This window comes from Genypterus blacodes, unplaced genomic scaffold (assembly GCF_046128005.1).
Source record: "Genypterus blacodes isolate CSIRO-AG114 ecotype Tasmania unplaced genomic scaffold, CSIRO-AGI_Gbla_v1 ptg000214l_1, whole genome shotgun sequence".
Classification (NCBI taxonomy): Eukaryota; Metazoa; Chordata; class Actinopteri; order Ophidiiformes; family Ophidiidae; genus Genypterus; species Genypterus blacodes.
In genome coordinates this window covers 3,900,459-3,913,717 of record NW_027467013.1, presented here as the reverse complement: position 1 = coordinate 3,913,717, position 13,259 = coordinate 3,900,459, and positions in this window count along the sequence as shown.

Here is a 13,259-nt window from a genome sequence, read left to right as displayed (position 1 = left end):
GAGAGAACAAAGGACAAAGGAATAAGAGTTTCAGTCTAGAAGCAGAGACGCTGAGCAGCAGAAGTTGTGTAGATTTTAAAACGTCCCCTCATTACAGCAGTAAATTAGTTTCACCAACAGAATTAAAGTTGCCCAAAGAAATGAAGCTGCAGAGGTTTAAACCCCAAACAAATCAAATATGATCATAAATCACACTTAAGGGATATAAAATGTATGTGTTGTACATTTAGCAAAGAGGAAGTCACTTCTATTAAGATACATCAACCAATAAGTATCTGGAATTAATCACACACACACACACACACACACACACACACACACACACATTGAGCAGCTTACCTGAGTAGAGAGACTTGCTGTGAGTTGTAAAAATGCTCTAACAAAGGAAAGTTGCCGGTTTAAGGACGGTGTCTGTCTGAGCCGGGGCAAATATACACAACCTGGACCAATGAGGGCAACTGGTGGGTGTGTCAGGACGATAACTACAGCCAACCAAAAGGGCCAAACACACACACACACACACACACACACAGGGGGCGCAAGGCAAGGTGCAGGACCAGATGAGGTCTTATTGACCAGACAGAATCACACACACACACACACACACTCGCTGGGGACGTGGAGGTGGAGGGACGGACGGACGGAGGGAAGACGGGCGATCCTTCACAGACTGTTTAATTCAGCACAGCTAACCTCATTATCTGTTGCTCTTGTTTGCTCAATCCCCCCCCGCACACACACACACACACGCATACACACACACACACACACTGCTCCCCTTAGTGTGTGTGTTACACCTGTGAGACCTCAAAACCGATATCTGCCTCCAGCTCCGTCTAGAGATCAACATCCAATAAAGTGCAACTAGAGGTTTTTACATTTGCAATGTGAGATATGGTATGTACTCACACACACACACACACACACACACACACTCGCTATCATTGATTGCTCTCCAGCCAGTGTTGTCTCCACGCTACAGTGCAGCTGCCGTGGGCCTGGGAGGGAGGAGCGCTCCCTGGAAGGAGCCGCCTAGTTATCACAGCCTGAAGCTCATTAAAGGATTGAGGTGAAGTGAAACAGAGTGACCAGTCGGTGAATTGGTGCGATTGTGTTCCTGCTGTGACTCGTTTTGGGTCGAAGAAAACCACAAAAGGCTGTGTTGAATGTTATCCTCAGCCCCGGGATGAATGCAGCGTATAATGTGATGTAATATACTGTAGTTAGGTCCATAATACTGCTATATTACTGCTGTATGGATGTGAAGCGTCTGGGGAGAGAGAGAGAGAGAGAGAGGGAGAGAGAGAGAGAGAGAGAGAGAGGAACAGAGATGGAGGAGGGAGAGGGAGGATGAAGGTCCAGTCAGCTCGCTCTCTTTGCTCTCTCTGCTTTCTGACTCCTTTCCAAAGGCCTGGGCAGGCTGATCTGCACTGGTGTATGGACGGATGGATGGAGGGAGAAGAGAGAGAGAGGAGAGAGCCGGGAGGGGGAGAGGAGAGGCAGCAGGAGAGAGGGAGAGAGAGAGAGAGAGAGAGAGAGAGAGAGAGAGAGAGAGAGAGAGAGGGAGAGGGAGAGGGAGGCTGCAGGGCCTCGGAGGAGTGCCAGATCAGTGCTCGAGCCAAGAACAGGACTGACTGGGCCTGTGTGTGTCACAGCAGAGGCACACAGACACACGAGGAAACACACACACACACACACACAGGATGAACAGACGCATAGATGTCACTGACCTTCGACCAACACAGTGCAAAGTCACAGCCTCCATAAGCCAGCAGCTCATTCAAATCACAGCCATACACACTGGAGACTGGAGGCCACTGGAGTTTGTTCCCTCTGTATCTGCTTGAAGTCAGATCCAAATGTCTCTCTGGTTTGTCGTCTTTGTCTCTGCGTCTTTCTGCATGCGGCCATATTGTTTTGAATGGAACGAAGCTCTGCAGGTGAAAGTGCGAGCGTAGACATGTCAGCCTCAGTGGTTCTGAGATGAGAGCAGCCAGGTTAATAAACATGCAGGAGATCTGGTCCGTATGTCAGCTGGTCCCTCCACCAGGAGGCCGTTTGATGTCCAGGAGGTGTCGCCTCGCGGGTGCTTCCCTAACATCTGGCTCGCACTTGGCACCGAGTCTTTACTGACCGTTTGCACTACTAACCAGCCTGCTGCACACATCAGAGGCTCCTGTTCCACACCATACATCTCTGGTAGTCCCTGGTCCCCGGGGACTCGCTGCTCCGTGCTACAGACCACTGCAGCTGACAACAACCAGGAGGAGAGTCTCTGCTTCCTCCTTTCGCTTCATCTCTTTACGTCTCACCAATTCTCTCCTGACCTCATCTCCATTTTGTTTTGAGCAGCTCCGTTGCCATGAGCCCCGCACACATCTGAGTGGATTTTAGGAACATGTTGACAGGCCAAGCAAAGAATTGAAAATTGAGATGTATTCCCCTTTGTGTGTGTCTGTTGTGCGGGGTCCATTCCGCTGAGAGATCGATGCGTACAATTCCAGCATCTCCGACAAACCAGATACTGAAGATTGTGACAACTTTCTAAACAATAACCGGCAGCTTGGAGGTTTTCAACATCTATGTCTCCAAGGAACGCTACAGCGCTGATTCACTTTCCCCACCAATTCAACAAAGAAGAAACGATTAAATTACACCTTTTAAATGAAATTTCATCCAGTAAGACAAGGCATTCTGCCAAGATCAATCTTGCGCGTGCGTGTGGGCGCGTGTCTCGCAACGAGAGGAAGAAGAGCGAGCGTCTTCCTGCCTCCGCTCGTGATCACATCTGAGTTTTCATTTGTGTGTACGATACGTGACCGCGTGTGTGAACTGTTCATTTCTCATCTCTCACATGTTCGCCCGTGGGACAGAGGCAAGATTTTCCTAGAATCAATCCAAAATGACAGTAGAGAAAATGATTCCATTATGGCTGCGGGGGGTTCAGCGTCTCCGCGTTGTGACGAGTCCAATCGCATCACGCCGACAGAAACGGGAATCTAATATGGATAAGGTTGGAAAAGTGAGATCCAGTGCGGCTTGTCGATGATGATGTGAGTGACGAGGCGGCGTGGTGTGTGTGGATCAGGCCTCTGCTGATGGGCCCGGATCCTGGACCCCATGCTGTTATTGCCTCCGCAGAGCAGGTTGTGTTTTTTAATCATGTCTGCTTGCTTGTTTGTTTGTTAGCAGGATTATTCATAAAGCTAGGAGGCAGTTTTGATTAAAAACTGGCCCGGGAAAGAATCCATTACACTCTGATGTTCACCCAGGATTTCCTAAAGATGATTCCTTAACATTATTATGAATATTTCTTTGATCGATGGTGTTTGTTTGTCAATTTCTTCCAATAGTAATTCATCAAACTCAAAGGAAAATCTGGATCTGGATCAGGATTCATCTCAAAAACTCCTTCTGAGTTCTTCACTGAAGTGCTTTCATGTCTTTATATGCAAGTTTATTATTAGAATTGGATGTATTTTGGTCAGAGCTTGGTGGAGGTAGTCACTCGCATGCATTAGGATATTTGTTGTGATACAGAATCCAGAGGCGTCTCCTCTCAGTAGTGCTGAGTGTTCCGTCTTGGCGACAGCCCGGGCTAAGTGCTTCATATCTCACATTCCAACTCTTTCCCAATTTTCACATTCAATCTTATTGTCATTTCAATTTCCACTCATGGTTTGGTGTTCGATCTTCTCTTTGGTTTAATTAATTGCTCAGCTCGACCTTCACCCTCCCCGACGTTTTCCGGCTTCTCCCTCTAATCTCACAGCGGCGTTGGCATCCCGCTCCCGCCCTTCCTCTCTGTTTTTGTAATTCATAGTCAGTGGAGCACGTAAGAGCTCGGTGTGTCTGAGTATACAACAAATGAAAACAAGCTTGATTGCCCGCTTTCAATTCATTACATTTCCTAATCCCCTTGTCTGGTTTACCTGCTCTCCGCTCAGCCGGCCTCCTTTACACACTTTACTTCAGCTTGCTTTCTTTCATTTTCTGGGTTCTATTCATTCTTGTATTGATTAAAACACACCGCACAAAATCAAAAAAAGCAAAGTGTCTGAGCAAAAGAAGGAGAATTCCACCTGCTGCGTCGTGACTCCAGGGTGAAGAATAACGCCACTTTACCCTCAAAGACTGCTGACGGGTCAGCCTTTCCTTTTAAGGAGCTGAATTAAAAGGCCAGGCTGGTAAAAGTGACTTTGACAGGCTTGACTTTCATTTGTTTACCGCGTTGACAGCTGTTACAGTACAGTTACGGGGGAAGACTACTGATTTATGAAGAAGTGTTGCGGATAGGAAGTCAGGGCACGAGGGAGGGGAGTCAGAGTGCGGCAGGGAGACGGACGAGCGGGACGGCGTGGACGTGCTGCATGGCAGAGTGATGGCGACGGCGAGGCGTCCATCATCAACTCACCACTGCTCTGCTTATCTGATTGAACTTTGAAGCCTATGGTGGTCTATTGTCCAACTCTCTGGCACTAAAACAGTCCGGACTGCTGTTTAAAAAGCTGTTACATAAATCTAATTTCCACGTCTTGATGGCAGAATTTCCTCTTTGCGTTCTCTGGTCTTTGTGTCTTTGTGTCTGAGTGTTTATGTCTTATTCACTGTGAATCACACAAGCAGCCCCAGTTACATAAACTCCATTTAACTGACACGCCATTCACAGGAAACCCTGACATGATGTCTGTGTGATACGCATACTCATCTCACATTATCTTGTAATCCTTAGAAAACACCGCTTCACTTTCTTCCCCTCAGCATGTGAGCACAATGAGGGAAACAACATGAAACAACACAGCAACAACGGCTCAGGCTTCACTACACACCAGTCACCATCACATTTAGACCAATTGTTCAACCAATTTGTAGTTGTAGCTGCATTTTGGATGACTAATGTTCTTTTATCTTTGACGATCAGCTTCCCCATTTACTTATTACAATTAAATACATGAACACAAGTCACCTAATGACCTCTATAACCCCATTTTATCTTAACCATCCATTAAAATCATCAAAAACAATCTCTGCACCATTTAACAACACTGTGCAAAGGCTAGAAAGACTTCCAGCGTTGGAGCTCGCCTGGCTCCTCAAGTCAGCATCTACATGTCATTGTTCTCATTTGTGAGATGGAAACTTGATTTATTGGCGCCTCTTGATTCTTCTGAAGGCCAGTTAATCAAACGCCGTTCCCTCCGTGTGGTCTATTGTTCGTTTATTGTCAATCAATATGACGAGAGGGAGATGGTCTTTTAAAAGATGACCCTCCTCCCAATATAAATTCCAGTAGTTTGATGATGGAAAACAATGTGGACGTGTGTGTAGGTGTGTGTGTGTGTGTGTGTGTGTGTGTGTGTGTGTGTGTGTGTGTGTGTGCCCATCGCCACCCTTTTTCACTCACACAAATCTCTGACCTGCCCTTTTTTATGGCTGCCGAAACTGCAGTGATTGGGTGGGAGAGGGCAGGAGCTCCAATCCCCCCTGAGACCGCTTTATATTCCATATCTGCATGCTATTATTAAGCCATTCTACACGTGTGTGTCCGTGCATACACTTGAGCACTGTGAACACTTGAACCAGTCTGACTCGAATGAATCCTCAGCTCCCACATCAGAATGATTATTTCTAAACAAACCATGTTTAATTGACTGCGTGCCTCCGCAGCTCTCCCCATCTGCTGGATGCTGTGTGACAGCTTCTCTTAAATTACAAATATCAATCTGCCTCAGTGGGAGCTCAGCTGCCAGAGGCCTCGTCGGGGTCCGTGTCAAAGCAAGCAACCTTCCAAACAAAGCTCATCTCAATGTTACACTCAGCAGATGCTTTGCTCCGAAACCACTGCCGCGTCCATCACTTTGCGGCGGCTCCACCGGTTCTTCAGTGACCGGTCTGAAGAGCCAGGACTTTGATCAGGGCCGTGGCAACAGGATCACAGCTCAGGTGAAATGGATTGGGTTGGAAAGCTGCGATGAAAGCAGGGCTCAGTTCGCGGCCCTGGGTTAGCTCCACGCACGCTCTCCGCGGCTCCACCCCTCTCTCTCCCCCAATGGCGGGAACAGACAGACGCTCGCACCGAGGGCTCCCAATCTGCCGCCGCTCTCCCTATAAGCGAGCTCCCCTCTCCCTCATCACCGGCTGTCCGCCTGTGGCAACACCGCCACTTACACTCCATCCGCCTGCTTATTGATACACTTCACCGCAGGATCGCCTCTGAGTGCTCCTTGGGAAGGCAATGGGGCTGCGGGGCGGCCTGATTCAATCAACGTTGGGGGAAAACACACATATCATTCATCACTCATGTAGGACCGGCACAGAAAGACTCCAGCAGCACTATCTGATGACCATTAAAACAAACATATTGCCTGGAGACAGTCCCATGGGGCAATGTGCAGTCAATCCCCTCTGGGCCGGCGATGGGTTGCTTGTGCGACGGCTGTACGTACACACATACAAAAAGGCAAGTGTAATCACAGAGAGGCAGTGCAGTAGACTATTAGGCACACAGTCGATGCCCTGGCTCCCCTATGGTTAATACGAATTCCACTCCAACTGTATATCAGCTCCCCCACTGGCTTTATAGCAGGCCTATTGTGAGCCCTATTCATTACAATGGGCCCACTTCAGCGCTTTACCCTTTGAAATCCAAAATCAACCTGCAGCAAATCCAACATGAATCATACATTTCCTCCTCATTGTGGCATTTATGAAGTGTAACAGGAACACAATGACTGAGGGAAAATCCTTGACTGTGACTCGCAAGTGGAAAACTAAAGTGTACTTTTGAAGTCCTGAATGGTGTTTTGAGACTTGTGCAGTATTTCATTGTTTTCTTTTCCCATATTAAAGACCAAACACAACTCATGTTAAAGATATTACAGGTCCACACAGCTGATAGTGTCCATCCTCTGACATTTATGTTTTATTTTCAGTGTGTTGAGTCACTCTGACATGTTTAAGCCACACTGGGGCAGCTAATGGATTTCAGCACTCCTGAGCACTCATGCTGAGGCCATTCAAACAAAACACTAATGCTCATGACACAACAATGAGCATGGCTCCTGTGCTATTGTGCCGTAGGACTGAGCAGTTAAGCCCTAATGTGACATATACTGGACGAGGATACTAAACATAAAGGCACTTCAATCTCTTTACTGTCCTTACGTCAATGTGACGTGAGGTGCTAACGCAGCTCCAGTGAGCGTCCCGGCCTCCAAACTCAACTCAGCCCGGAGCCGAACAAAGGATCTGTCTCTTTCAGCACCACGGACAGTTCCTGTCATCGCGCCTCTGACGGGGCGCTGCTGGCGAGCAGCCTGCCGCTTTATCCGCTCCACAAATGACTCCCCGGAATACATTAATGCCGGGCCCGTGCTAATAAAACACACACACACACACCACACGTGCACAAGTGACGTGCAGACCCACTGTTCTACGTGGCTTTCTACGTGCAGTGGAGACGTAGCTCACCTCCAACTGGCCTCTGGCATGTCGTTTCTGTCAGCACGGCTAAGATATGGGTCACCAGGAAAACTTACAAATAAATAAATAAATAAAAACAGTGCCTGCTCTGACTAAGGGGAGGCCTGAGCCTGGTGTCTGCTTAATATGCAGAGGAAGGGAGAGAGGGAGGGAGAGAGGGAGAGGAGGGAGGAGAGAGAGGGAGAGAGAGAGAGACGCTGACTTACTCGACATGTTCTAGATGAGCACCGGGACTCGGGACAACACGTCGCCAATCTCTCTTCAAAACGAGCTTTGTTGTCGCAGGTTTAACCAACAACACCAGCAGTAAATCAGATCTTAAATCCCTGATCGAGTTCCGCCTGTGAGCCCAGAGAGTCTCGGGATCTCTGGACCAGGCGCACTTCCAAAAATAGGACGATCATCAATCATCAGATGCCTGCGTCATGCGTCGGTATTTGCACGATTCCGTCCAGGGGACCGCAGCGTTTTCTTCCCATTGGAAACTGCTGGAAAGCCTGGATCCAGAGATCACACTACTCTGGATCCCGATGTGCAGTCAGAACACGGTGGGTGTGTGTTAGAGAGGACAGACGAGGCAATAATCAGTGTGTGTGTGTGTGTGTGTGTGTGTGTGTGTGTGTGTGTGTGTGTGTGTGTGTGTGTGTGTGTGTGTGTGTTTGTGCAGAATTGGGCACATCGTGAAGCCTGGGTCTCGAATTTAGACTGCAACTATAGTGACGCATTTACACACAGTCACTTCCAACTCACATTCCCCGTGTGTGTGCGATGTGTGTGTGTGTACACGTGAGGAAGACGTGGAAGAAAGCAGCAAGCAGAGAGAGAGAGGGGGGGAGAGAGAGAGAGAGAGAACGAGAGGGAGAGAGAGAGAGAGAGAGAGAGAGAGAGAGAGAGAGAGACAGAGAGAGACATAAGTTATATATGTGGTGCAACCTACAGAAACAGTTGGGTTGTTCGAGCTGCAGCCTCGGCGCGTTCAACAGCCCACATGCCGCATGTAAAGGCAGGTTTGGCTCTATAACGGGGCTCAGTGTGAACAGATTCAGCCTCAGATTCAGCCTCAGCACCAGCACCTCCACCTAAACCCTCAGCGAGCCAGAGAGCCCGGCAGTGACCGCACTGCAGAGGGCTTCACCGGCATCTTCATCACGGAACCTGTTCTGATCCAAATGTGATAAGAAAAGCTGCAGCCATACAACCACATTGGTGTGTGTGTGTGTGTGTGTGTGTGTGTGTGTGTGTGTGTGTGTGTGTTCTAACCCTCATCCCCTCTGCTCATCCTGTGCTGCAACAGTGGCAGAGCCGAACTTCTCCGCCTTTGCCAGCGTTTAATAAAAGGATGAAGATTACACCTCCGCTGTGTTTTACCCCCAAATGTTCCCTCAATCACTGCTGCCTGTCCGGCGGAAGCACCTGAGTCAGAGGCGAGCAACGGATCGCCGCAATAATCGAAAGATCGGTTAAACAAATCAGTGTTAACTTTATGAAATGCAGAGAAATCCCGTGTCATGACGGAGAGCCGAGGGGGGAACCGGCCTACCTGCAACTCGAGTCCAAAATTGTACGACGCCGTTTGTCAGTCAGTGAGGAAAGCTTTGGACATCACAGCTCCAAGTCAGCTCACAGAACAGATTCCCATCAGACGGGTGGAAGCCGGTGAAAGTCTGTGTCTCAGCGAGGTCACCCATGCAGACAAACGTCCGATTTTAATCCAAATGGAATAAGAGAGATCTTGTCTCTGTCCTCTGGGGAAAGAAGTGCGCCAAGTCCGCTCCTACGCAGATGTGACTTTGCGCGCTTGAGATGAAACGAACGGCGGGTAGAAAGGATCTTGTAAAAGAAACACAAATGACGTTTCAACCAATAAAAAGATGAAAAATTGGAGGGTGAAGCTGCCAAAAAGAAGCCCCTTCAAATCAGGCGGCTCACTTTTACGCAAATCGTCCTCAATAACGGATCCACTCCAGGGTGCTCGACCATCCCAGACGCACCGGTGGGTGCGCTCGCCACTCAGCCACGCCGCGGTGTAGATGGGGGGAAGAAATGTATGGATATAATGGACAGATCCGATGGGGGGGTTTCCTCCACAGCGCCGCTCTGTTGTTGCAATGCACACGACGAGCAAGGATCTCTCCGCGGTCCTAGTGCACCGCGCAACGTCCCCTGCTGGCCCCGACACACACACACACGCCGCCGCGGCTGCACCTGCACTCTGTCGCTCCCATCGATTCAACTGTGAAATGGACGAGGGAGGAAAAACGGGAAAGGAATCCAGGACACACTTAGTTCAAGTCAACGCTACAGTGCTGAGCGGAATGGGGAAAGGATACTTAGTTATTAGGAGAGAGGGGGGGGGGAGAGAGAGTGGGTGAAAGAGAGAGAGAGAGAGAGAGAGAGAGAGAGAGAGAGAGAGAGAGAGAGAGAGAGAGAGAGAGAGGAGGGGAGGGAGAAGGAGGGAGAGAGAGAGGGAGGAGGGAGTGAGGGAGGGAGGGAAAGAGAGAGAGAGAGAGGAGATGGATGAGGCTATACTTGAAATGATCTTTACAGTTAAAAATAATTTGATGTCATAGTTTGTGTTTATCACAGATTCATATATGAGCTCATTATTCTCTCACTGTGAGTTCATCTTAATGCATCCCTATATTTACTTCTGTCAGTGGGCGACACACCAACATTCTAATCATCATCTGATGTTAAAGTTAGCTAGCTTAGACCAACAAATGTAGACAGATCTGTTGGTAAAGTTAGGTAGGTAAATGTTTACAGCCAGCACAGCACCGTAATCAGCTTATAGAATAGGGAGGTTACCCCCCGGACTCATGTTTCTGTGTTGATTTGCCCCCTTGACACCCAGCTGCTCTCCACTTCACTCCCCCAGTGTGTAATAGGAAAATAATGAAACAAAGACAAACAAAACATTAACGTCACGTCCCCTTCCCCTCCTTTACCTTTAACATGTTTCAGATTCATTGTTTGTACAAATATTAACGTTACTTACGTTTAAGTGAAGTGAAATGAAACTCACCAACAACACAAAGTCTTCACCTCAGTTTTACGTTGCAATCACAACTTCCACTAGATTCTGACGCTGACAGTTTGTGTGTGTGGCTTGGGGGTCGACTTGAATGCGCTTCAGGAGCAAGTTGGAAATAAGATAAATCAGGAATCCACTAAGTGACCCTGGCAGAGACACAACAGGAACAGGTGTTTGTGGTGTCAGAGTGCAGTCGACCTTGAATGCTTTACAAGCAGGAAGAAGCGCGGGCACTTCTGATCTTATTTGCCTTGCATGGGGCTCATTACTTTGTCCACTGAGTTACAAATGTGTAACAGGAGCAGTAATGTACACCAAAACCTTTAACAACCTTCGGAGCAGTAATAACAGCGGCGATGAGCACACTCGTCTGACATTAAGGAGCAATTAGAGACTGCACAGTGAACAGAGGGTGCAAAACCGTGGCCATTAAAATGTTTGATCTATGACTGTGAGAACAATGAGTCGCCACCTGCCCGCCAGCTTCACCTGGAAAATTCTAAGTTCCGTTACAGAATCTAAGAGTTAGACAAAGACCCACATCTGTGAGGTCTGACACTCATCCAAATTAAAAGATTTTAATTCCGGCAATGCAGAAGCTCTTTAAATCGTAAAAGTGAAAGAGTGACAGCTGCAAATTCACTAATCCACCAATTTTATTCAGAAAGCCATCTGAAGCAGCAGGCTTGTTATGAGTGAGTTGGATTTTGGATTTGATTGCAAATTGGGTGCATTTACTTCAGGAATTGTTATTTGTGAATTTTGATATGGTGCAGAAGAGATGTTACAAACGTCCACACACACATTTGGGAGTTTTGTTTTGTGGCTCTTAGTGTGACGAGCAGGTTCATATTATATTAAAGAGCTCTGAGGGGAAGAGAAAGAGCTCAACTCAGCTGAAATCACACTCACATATGAGAAACGCTCCAATGCAGTACCTGCACGTGTTGCCACTGTGTGTGCATGTGTGTGTTCTTGTGAGTGTGTGTGTTGTGTGTGCTTTGCTGAGTCAGTCTGCTTGCTGATTTTGATGGGATACAAATTGCCCTACAATAGCAGAAAAGAAGAAAATCCAGGGGAAAAGAGCTTTCTGGAGAACTCCAAAAGCTACAGGATTATTTCCCGCTCTACACATTAACCTTTTCCCGTCCTGAGCAGCGAGGCACAGAAGTCTTGATCAAGTGAAAACAACAGGGAGAGAGATGTGAAAGGCGATGCTCTGGTACCCGAGGACCAGGGTTGAGAACCGCTGTTAGAGAAGACAATACAAACTCTCCCTCTCTCTTTAATTTACCACTGACTCATTATGAGACTCCATGCTTATTCTTCCATATTACATGATCTTCTTCTAACACTGCCAGGCATCAATATGTAAGATATCAACAACACACAACACTGGGGACTGTGTAATCAACATGTACCAGTAAATAGTGATGACACGGTACTTTAGCTTACTAAACCAAACATTAGATATGAACTCAAACCTCTCTCCTAACCTACATATTCTGTATGATCTACAACATAATCGCCCACTGTCCAATAACCACTACCCCTCTTCTCCGCATGACAGCGAGAGAACAGATTGTTTAAATGTGCAGACTGAAAACCTGCAGCCTCTCAGCCCTGCCTGGCAAACTGGTTTGAGACCCATACAGTATGTTAATATATGGATATCCACCTCTCCGTATCCAATCCCATCAGGCTTTGCTGTGTTTCTAAACTAAAGGGAAAGTACTTGCTGTCTTGTATAACCAGTCTTGCCTGAGGCGCAGGAAACTCATCACATGTATCTTCCTCCACAGCATTATCTCTCAGAGGAAGAGTCGATGCCTGGCTGTTTACGGCCATGCAGAAAAATTTAGAGCCGGACCAATAACACACTCTCTTCGTTGCTCGCTCGCTCAGTCAGTCAGTCAGTCAGTCAGTCACTTCCTCCCTCCCTCGCTCCCTCCCCCCTCCCCCCTCTCCTCCCTCCCTCCCTCCCTCCCTCCCTCCCTCCCTCCTTCACTCACTCATTCACTCACTCACTCACTCACTCACTCACTCACTCACTCACTCACTCACTCACTCACTCACTCACTCCTCTCCTCCCTCCGACCCTCCCTCCTTCACTCACACAGTCACTCACTTACTCACTCACTCCCTCACTCCCTCACTCACTCGTTCGCTCTGCGGCCTGCTGAATATTCAGTGGGTAAATGGTGATGACATAGAAGCTGCTGAGAGATCACAGGACTCCATCTCTTCTCACTCCCACACAGCTCCGCTCGGCTGCTGCATTGTCCAGTCTCCCCTCCGTCAGACGGACGTGCACAGCAGCTCCTTTGTCACTCCACTAACTGACTAACTCCACATGAAAGTTCTACAGAATTCTAAACTATTCCACTATCTTGAATTAGCATCGTGCCCCATTTTCCCAGATAGACGGGAATAGACTCTGCATTAAAAAGCAATCAGATAAAGAAACAATTATTTCCTTGGTTCGTATTGAAAATTAAAAAAATAATAACAATAATGTGAATTTCCACTGGGACAGAAGCGACACTAAACCAGGCTGTGAAATGCAAACTGCAACCTCACACCCTGTAACTAAAGGCTCCAACATGAAAGTGGCTCCTCTATTCTCTTCTCTTCCTTTGTTTTTATCACAGCTAATACCCAGGGAGTGATTGTTTGTTGTTAAAGTTCTCTAAACTTAATGCATTAAAATTCTGTGCATTGATATTCCACTCAGATGAAAAGG